Source organism: Glossina fuscipes, unplaced genomic scaffold (genome assembly GCF_014805625.2).
Source record: "Glossina fuscipes isolate IAEA_lab_2018 unplaced genomic scaffold, Yale_Gfus_2 28, whole genome shotgun sequence".
Classification (NCBI taxonomy): Eukaryota; Metazoa; Arthropoda; class Insecta; order Diptera; family Glossinidae; genus Glossina; species Glossina fuscipes.
In genome coordinates this window covers 12921140-12931676 of record NW_023998423.1, presented here as the reverse complement: position 1 = coordinate 12931676, position 10537 = coordinate 12921140, and positions in this window count along the sequence as shown.

The following is a 10537-nucleotide window of genomic DNA, read 5'->3' as shown; positions in this document are numbered from 1 at the left end:
GATATAAACGCGCCTTGAGCTGCTGAAAAGGATGGCAGATTACGAAATGTTAATAATTTCTCCTATTATGTAACACCTTAAGGTGATCTTCTGGAGACATGAAACCACGGTCGGATATGCTCTTAATGTTTCGAAATCCCAACAACTTCACAATCACATTTGTTTTTACCTTGACAAAAAGCATAGGTATGTGGTTGATCTCTCTGTCAATCTTTGCCGAGTCAGTAACGATGTTTTTGATCTAGCATTATCGTTATGGAGGACGGGACCCTTCCTGTTAACCAATTTGAATTTTTCATCTCAACTGGTTGCTTTGATCGTATCGGTTTTTGACTGTGGGGTTACTGAAAAAACTCACCAATAGAACAAATTTGATTGCGCTTTGGACAAAATATTGTTTTTTAATTGACGTATGTCGTGATGGTTGTGGAGAGAGATTACGGAGTATAGCTTCTTGGTTAGAGTTTTCGCACCAATTTAGTAACGAGCTTTTCTTACATAAAAGCTCTGATGTATCTTCAGAGAGAACTAAATCAACTTGAATCCACTGAAAAAACTGAAAAACAGCGGTAGCGTTACATCTATTCTGAAAGCAATATTCAAAGTTTTCTAAAAAAGTTAAGAGATTGTACGAGATTTGCGTTGCAAAAACTATCCTTTCGCTAGATAAAAGATGGGCGCAGATCCCTTGTTTCGCCCTTCAAGCAATGTTTACACATTCGACTCTCGTGCGTTATACAAATGCGTCACATCCACTTCTGCAGATAAGAACGCTATTTCTATTATTATATATACAGACTCAAGCGACTTAAAAAAAAGCTAGAGAATTGGCAAAGAGATACTATCCAAACACTTTCCAGATGTGTTTTGTGCAATAGTTACGAATAATTAGGATGACAAAAATTTAAAAAAAATCTTTCGAAATTTTGCTAATGGAAAGAGTAACTTCAATGAATCGTGCTTACTGTACCGTACCTGTGTGAAAAACCTGTTAAAAGTTTGCGCCAAAGAGTTTTTTTGGACTGAATTAGCAGAGGAAAGATTCAGCGGAACAACATATTTTGCCTTCGTTTTCTTACATTTATATGCAACTATATGCTAGATATATATATATCTAGCCTTCCGTTGAATTTGAAAAGTGTCGTCTATCTGATAACTATTTTCAGTTACTAGAATGAATTTATTTCTAATCACAGCAACATACGTTGATATGCCATCAATTCAATCTTTTTCATAAGCAAAGAGTAGAGCGCACGCGTGTAAATTTTATAATATCCCCCTAACTAAGCCAGATAAGTTTAGGGAGAGAGAATATCACGGTTATATGTATGCAAAGCTGTTGACTTTAGGTTAATTACTACGCATATTACCAGGGAACTGTAAAATTCGCTGATTATTTTCAGAAGACATTGGAAAAACTGCATAGCTTCGAAAAGAACGTTCGAGAAGTAGCGTAATATTGAAGACGAACTTAATGAACGAAGCACTTACCTTCATATTCTGAACACAATTGCTGACAGATCACTAATCATATATTTCTGCCAAGCAACGGTAAATCATTCAGTCCTTGAACATTTTTATTATAATAGTAAAATGCAGTGATATAAAGGAATTATTTTTTAAAAGTTGAAGTAAAACGTAAAATAAAAGCGGATAGAATATGGAAGAAAAAACAAGTAAAGCAAAGGCAGATTTATAGCAAAATTAATTTTTTTATATATTAGGTTACATTGACAAGTCTCCGCATGGTTTTAAGCTTCTTTTTGTAGCCTGTTTTTTTCAAATGATTTCAAACTGTCATGTGATTCATGTTTAGCGCCCCCGTTATTTCCTGATAGCTTGCGCACTGGTCCTGCACAACCAATTCATTGAATTTTTTAGAGGCGGCGAAGTGTATCTTCGACATTGAACAAACCACTCCTTTGTCCTCCTTTCACTCACACCATTCTCACCGTACAATTCAAAATTTTTTTTTTATTTGCAGCGTTTTTACCTTTTTGTATAGTAAAAGAGCATCACATAGCGGATTTCTTCAGATATTTCATTCATTTTTAAATCATTGTAACTGTGTGTAAAGCAGCAAAGAATTAAAAAACTATCTTCACACAAAAAGTAAGCTGAAATGTTTTAAGCACATGTTTGTTTGAGACATCAGCTCACTATTGCCCGACATATGGGCATCAACAGCGTACTGCGGAAAAAACAAGGAGAATTCTCAATATGACCAAATTTCCTTCAGTGAAGGTTGAAAATTCCTTTATTGTGGGAATTTTCTTTACGTTGTTGCAGTGGGCTGTGGTTAGCTCATCCGCTTATTCAGGCCTTCAAATTAGTGAAGCTCCCTAAGTGCTCCCTTTAACTTTGTACCGCCCCTAGCTAAACCGTTCGTCTTGCAGTCTAAAATGTCAGTTCCATCGTTTAGTTCTATCGTCCTCAATTAGTCTCTACCCTAAACGGCTTCTTGTATTTATTCTTTACGCGGATACTTGCGCCTTACCAAACTTACACCCATCCAGCACCACGGCTTCAATTGGAGAGAAAGCGGAAATACGCTTGAAATTTCGTCTTAACCTATCTGTCATGATCGACGTTGCCCACCGACTGATAATTGCATTCAAAACCAGCTGATAAACTTTTCGGATGTTATATCTACCCTGGCTTCCGGTAGACTTATAATTAATCTGATAATTTACTAAAATATACACAAGTATATTTACAAAGAGTAAGAGGGTAAACAAATTGATGTGAATAAGGAGATAGAGTAATATGTAATATAAAATAGGCATCTACATCTACGAAGCTAATAATAATAAGCGACATATATATTTATACAAAAGGGGATAAAATAATCTCATATAAAAGTAAATTAATGATAATAAAGGAATATATATATAAAGAAAATAAACTAAAGTTAAGTATGGGATCAAGACGACCCTGGGACTTTGTGACTGGAACGATGATAGGTGAACAGGTAAACTGTGAATGATAATAATTCGCCCAGTTTACGCATTAATGAAGACATTTTTCAATCGCAACTGTAAAGCGTTATTCAACAATCAATGAACCGCACGTTCTAGAATTATTAATCGATTGCCCCAAATATATGGAAATAAATTATGATTTAGCAAAAGAAAATATAATAAAAGGTAATTATCAAGCAAAGCAAACTTGTCCAAAGTCATAAATTGCCAGAGGAGAGCGAGCATGCTTGTTAAAGTGAACTGAATCAAGAATAAGAAAATGAAGATATTTAAGACTTAGTTCTGCATAAACTCTTATGTAATGTAAATGTAACAAACTCACAAGTTATTGAAAAACAAAAAAAAAAAAAAGGAAAGGAAAGGAAAGGAAAGGAAAAGAAAAGATCAATTTTCAAGCTAATCTAAGGCAATACCTTAAAAGACAAGTTGTCATAATTGCTGAAATTGTTATTGAAATTATATTTAAATGTTTACACAGATGATGAGTAGATAGATACGTCCATCCTTGCATACGTGTTTCTACGCATAATATCGTACATGTGACTGCGTAGTTATTACAAAGAGAATATTGTAATTACATATGTGCGGTATCTGATGATTGGCATCAACATTGTCGTTATCATCAACATTAGCAAACAATACAATATAATACACAACGCTGCACAGCATACACAATATAGCACAACGGAACGTACACAACCAGCATGTTTGCTTTTGGCAACAAACTGTAATGAATTTGATTCTATGCTATACCATATATGTATGTATGTATGTGTATTACAAACATGCATGCATCTACGTATCATACATTTGTATGCAATAATCTAATGTACTTAAAGGCGCACACGCACACGCCCATGCACAAGCATACGCACAACACACACATACGATCAAATCGAGGATATCACACTGTTTATATATGTATATGGATATATATGTATATATACATATATATATATACATATGGGTTGAGATTTTGTTTACATTGCCAACATAAAATCGTATACCGCAGTTATGCACACGTGTATGCATGTAACTATAGATATACGTGCATATATATATATATATATATATATATATATATATTTATATTGTAAGCAAAAGTAAACAAGCAAAAGCGTACACAAATGCACACACATACCTGTAAACTCATGCACATGAGAAAAAGCAAATACGTTTGCCAGTGGCAGACTTGTGATAACGTTTGAAGAATTTTAGGTAAAAGTAAAATACGAACACAGAGAGCATGTATATATCGGTTCGTATGTATGTACGTGTATTTGTGTTTGCGTAGTCATGTTAATCCCAAAGAAATGACAGCATGCCAACAACTGCCAGGCTTATCTACTCGGTACGCCTTGTGTGTGAGAGTATTGCAGATTTATTCCTGCCATTGCGCCTGCAGGTATGCAACTATAAATATTCAAAATAGATTCTCTTCTTTTTTTTTTTTTTTTTTTTTTTTTGTTTTGTTTTGCAACATTTATAAATTTTCATTAAATTTTGTTATTTCTAGGTCTAGATTTTTTTTCATTTGTAAGCGGTTGATGGGTCGGTTTTTCCAACTTTTCGTAAATTTTGGTTTTCGGCGATTTTTTGCTTACGCATAAGCTTTCGCAAATAAACACAACGACATTAACAAGCATATTTTTTTATAATGCGATTGAAAGGGAATAATCTAAGCAGACTGCGAGAAGAAGGAAACGGAATTTCATCAAGCGTTCCTTTTGGTGTCGTGGTTTCGAAATCTAAACAAAACTAAATAAAATTTCGCTGCTGTACAAACTAATATAAAACAAATTGTGTACTCATATGTGCAATCCAAACTATAAATGAAAGCACATGTTGTTTTAGTCAATAAGAAAAGCAATTGTGTAGCATTTCGATTAGCGAGGCCACCACCGTGCACTAACTTAGTTATCCCTTTGGTAACGGGTAGGAAGAGAATATGAATAGTACTAAGCTTTAGAAGGCATAAAACTTGCCGGTCGAAAAAATGTCAATGTCGTAGGAATACGTAAACCTCTTTCATTTCCGTCAATAGTGACAATTCTTAGCTTAGTTCACGATCATCTACCACTTAACCATTGACAGAGGCAGATAAAACTCGACCGGCAATATCGGTATTTTTGCAAAGTATTGCACGGCCGGCTATATTAGAGTAGCCATCAAATTTGCGTTTTGGAACATTGAAAAGCCAATGGAAGGAGCAGAATGGCAACAGATAGAAAAAGCGATGAGCGAAACTCAAACTAACTTGTTTCTTCTCGTTTCTGTTTCTCTCTATATTTATTTGTCATCTATTATTGCAACGCTGGCGATCGCATAAATTCATATGTTGTTTCATCTTATATAACAAGACGTTCAAGGAAGACCTTCCTTATGTGTAACCGCAACTTGGTTACATACATTTTTACCGAGCATTTATTATGACTGCGGCCTCACGCCCATCGTGGTCTACCGTAAAGAAATTTCAACCCGGGCAGGATTTATGGTCACTCTTCTTAGTGAAATAAAATAAAAAATTCATCTAAATGCATTTGGTCGCCTTAAAGGTAATCCGTATGACAATAAAATAAGATGAACGCTGCACGCATATTTTGAGCGTATATTTTACTATGCCCTTAACGATCTGGAAGCACGTTTCTAGTAAGAATAGTTTTAGTTTCGCGATGACGAAATTAGGTACACTGGCTGTTCGATGGTTACGATTGTGTTTTTATTTGCAAACTGCCAAGGATCAATCGAACAAGAAAGCGCATATCCGTTTCTGAATTTGTCTGAAATTTCAATCAGTATGTTGTAGGTAAACTTAAGCGTACCCAAAATATCGGTAAATGTGCTATAAATAAGCTTAAGCAATAAATATCTTAAGCTATCTCTCTAGACCGGCTAAAACAAAACCGAATCAACGGCTCTTCTACGGATATTTAAAATTATGATTAATAATAACAGTGGCAGGACGGAAGCCTGTGTTCAAAGACTGGACTGGGATCCACTAGAGTGCTATGGATAAATGATAAATATCCCGAATAATTGGACATATATTCCACGTATCATACGCATAATGAAGGGAAAACCGTATAGTAACAGATAGATCTGATATTAGAAGAAAAATACAAATAAAACAAATAAAGCAAAATTCATTCCGATTTGATGACATATCCATAATTAAATTTCTTTGTAATTAAATCGATCAGTTTCGATAACTTTACCTAAGTTCTTCTTACCAGCTAAATGCTCGATTGTGGAAGCAGTCACAGATTAGTGCGAATCGAATAGTATATTTAGGGTGTGTCAAACTTTTCTATCCATTGCTTGACAGTCACTGCCTCATTAGACTTTACCCAGATCGTGACTGTTGTATTCTGCGGTGCAAAAGTAGTTACAGCTTTCCTAGATAGTATGAGTCTATCCCATCCCATAATGTAAGTTCTATTCGATTGATGATTTCATTTGACTATTGTCAGTGCTGATGGATGACCTTAGTTCAAAGTATCTTTTTCATATTAAATTATCAAGGGAACGCAGGTGCAGTACTTTCTGATGCATTTTATGTTCACGGAAAGTCGTCTAAATTACTAATCAGTTCATGTTTTGAGCAAAGAATGCTTGGACTATTAAATCGGTATGGGAGGCAAAGGGACAGAAACTAATGATTCCGATATCATAAAAATAATGTAATCTTAATAGTTGATAAAATATATTACGACGCTTGCGACAACCTAATATTTTAGGCGTTAGGGCATTTCACTAATTATTTAGTTATTTTTAACCCTTGAAATGGTTTCGATTACTACCAAAACTTCACAATATGCAGGTTTTCTATGATTGTAATCAACAATTGTGATGAACGTTTTCCCCATATATTAACAATAATGTATGCCATCGTGTGCGGCTAGCTGCGTGTCAGCTACTCTCTGCTGTGTTTCAACCATTCACACATTCGCGTACATATGGGCTTATTATTACTATTGTTCAAGGATTTAATGTTGTTTTTGTTTACTTTATATCGCGCGTTTAATATAGAAAACTGCGTGTTTTCGCACGCGAATAAAGTACAAAAAAAAAAAAAAAAAATTGCGTATACAAATGTGTGAACGGGCGGGCAATCAATGTATGTAATAAAAAAAAGTGTAGAATAATGCAAATGCAAAGCATACATTAGATATTCGAAAAAATATTGAGCTCTGATACGGTCACTTCATTCATATTATACTAATATTGTAGACAATGCAACGTTACCTCGATTATTAGGTTCAATATTTCATAGACTATGTATGATATATAAGCACACGTACATGTATATATAAATCACCAATGTTGCAAGTGTTTATTATTCGCAAGGGCAAATTCAGCATACATACGTTCGTATGTATATATATATGCATATGTATATGTATATATATGCATGAATGTTCATAATACTCTAAATGGCATGAAGAGATAGTCTTGCTAAAACAAATGCATAGCGAGATAATCGGTAATGCACTTGTGTTCACATACAATGTAAATAATTTCAACTGGATGCCCGTTGAGGTTCCAATTTATTTGCTCCCATTGTTGTTGCTGAATATGTATTATGTTTGTTATGAGATTTTTGACAAATGTTCATTTAAATATGTACATATGCGACCACTGATTAGATTTAATTGCGAAATGTGTACTTTTAGGATGACGCAAGTCTTTTAAAAATCGATGATGAATAAAATTGAGAAATTTATATTAATCCGTTATATCCATAATCGGACGATTTTTACTGGATCGTGAAATCAGATTTCAAGTAAATGTATTTTATGGGCCGCAGGCCATAATTTTATGTCTATCGAGCAAACACTCATCGTTTCACGTAAGTACACACTTCTTTGAATGTCGCTTTGTACGACGAATGTGTTTAGCGGTTTGCAGACCTATATCTGCTGCTTGCTATGGTAGTAGTTGCAAGCGATTTAACTTGATTTTCACACTCAACCTATGGGATTCTAAGGCAAATTGAAATTTTTTGCTTGCACCAATAACATGAGTGCTGATACAATAAATTTCTTAGACCCCTTCTAAGGAGTTTACAGGAACATGTTAATCAACTTTAATGAAAATGTTTCCTCGAGCCATAATGGCATGGCATGACATTTTTCTTAAGTTCTCTTTGCAATGAGAGAATTGAAGAATGCTTTTATTGATTATGTTGGTGAAGAAAACGACAAGAAAATGTGAACATAGAAAAACGGTCATTAGCCATATATTCCTAGCTTGAAATGGATTAGAACTTCATTCATTACCGTGTAAAATTATTGATACAATATAGCCTTTAACGGATCGCGCATCAATCCTGATGCTGTAGAATAAATCGCGTCTAAAAAACTACACAAGATTAAGGAAAACTCTGCTTCTTTACTTCCTACTTTAACGTTTCATGTATTCATATTCGGATATATATATTTCTATATAGCGTGCGTGGATATTATATTTTATGATAATGAAAGAATCTAAAAAGTAGACCGAGATAGACCCACATTTCCGCTAGGTTTGAGTCTTGTTCAAAATTATTACTACAATATAGTCAAAGACTTTAGTACATACGTACACAGCTAAGTTACCCTTGAGGTGAACAACTCTAGCTTATAAAATTCGCTGCCTAGCTTTCACTATGGACTCCACCATATTCGCAATGGGACTCCGAAAACAATAGCATGCGCCGTGGCATCGTTGCTTTGTAGTATTTCCGAGGGAGCATAGCTTCTCCATGACCACCGTGGGACGAACGCTAAATAAATCAGCCTAGATGCCTACTGAACCCGTTAAACCTACTATTAAACAACTGTAGAGTCGCTTAACCGAGCGAAATGATAAATGCAAACATATTTCGATTATCGCTTACTTAGGTCGTCCACTAGCACATGTTGGTTTTTTCTTCTTCGAAATTCGCATATCCACGACGTCGTTAACTTAAGAATAATAAGTAAAATAATTTTATATAAAAAAATTATTTAAAATAAGCTTCCATTCGTAATGACTATACATAAAAGCTTGGCATACTTAAGATGGTAATGTTCAAGAAATCAGTTTTTCTAAACACGGTTGACGCGTTTAGCTTCTCACAGTCTACTCTCCAAGTTCGCATATTGACGGTAATGTTAAGAAAAAATTAACCTATCACGGCGTGATGTGCATCATATTTAAAGAATTAACGCATTTTTAGGCAATGGCGAATGGACAAAATAATTTTAAGCATTTTATCTCTTCTACTCTATGATTAAACTTAGAAGAATGGAAAAAGAAAATTTAATTATCTATAACTTTATGACGATACTTTCATTTTTACAACCAGGAGAGTGTCTTAGTCTATTCCGAACATCACGCTTATCAAGCATATATAGACTTTATAAGATATCTGAAATTTTTGAGTGTTTCAAACGTTATGACAAAATGAGTATACCACCTTCCTTCGATGGGTAATTTACGGGCCTGCTGTCTTCCTTCGATGTGGTTGTCGTCTCTCAGGCTCCCTCTTCGGAATCGAACCCTGACTCTTCGTTTACCCGTTGCAACCATGGTAGTCCTAAATCCGACCATCAAAACTTAATAGGGTAGACATTTGAAAGATCCCTCATTGGTCCAAGACCATACGATCTGCAAGTTGTCGAGAGTTAGATCAATAGCCAATAAAAAAGTTCGCTTGATTGTAGTCTAACAAAAGCACATGTTTCGTTGGTCCATGATTACATTGCAGGTATTGGCTCTAAAAGTGCCACAATTATCCAAATAACTGTGATCGATCTAAAGAGAGAAAAATGATGTAATAAGCGTTTCGCTGTTTCCTTTTTACTTCGTGTACGCTTAGACAAGCATTGCTTAATCTTTGAGACAAGCATATAACTGCTGGCCGGGTATAATATCCCGGGACATTACAATAACTGATCAAAATAAAAATTGTCTAAAGTAAGACTTGAAAGAACTAAAGTAATTTGTTTGCATATTGCGTCAGATGTTTAATGTCTTGACAATTGTCGCTAAAGCGTTTTTCTAATAAACTGTTATCACAGCATTGACTTATCCCATAAAAATTACTGGCGATCCGTATTTTGCAAATGCCTTAGTATTTATCACAAGTGTTCTTCTGTAACTTGGTACACAGCACGAAATTTCGATGCCATCTGCCATGCAGCAGTTTTTTATTAATGACATTCAATTTCTTACTTGCATAAAGTCGAGGAACATGTTTTGCACTTTCTCATTGCAACAAAATTTCATGTACCGAATCGTTGAGATCTATAGCAAAACATATAAGTCACACACACAGACAATACAAAGTCATATGGCAACTAGCAGGCAAACAAGCTCGAGCATTGACAGTGTTTAAATCATTAGTACCTGCTGGCGTGGACAAAGTCAGGGGAAAACTTTTTATTTTCACTCTTGTCGCATTAATTTCCCAAATTTTTCCCGCTTTTTTTTTGTATATAGTTTGAATCGCAAAAACACTAGCGATTTTTTAATGCCACATACATTGCTTTACTCCAAATATTCCTTAGCGCATTCACTGCCGCCAATGTTTT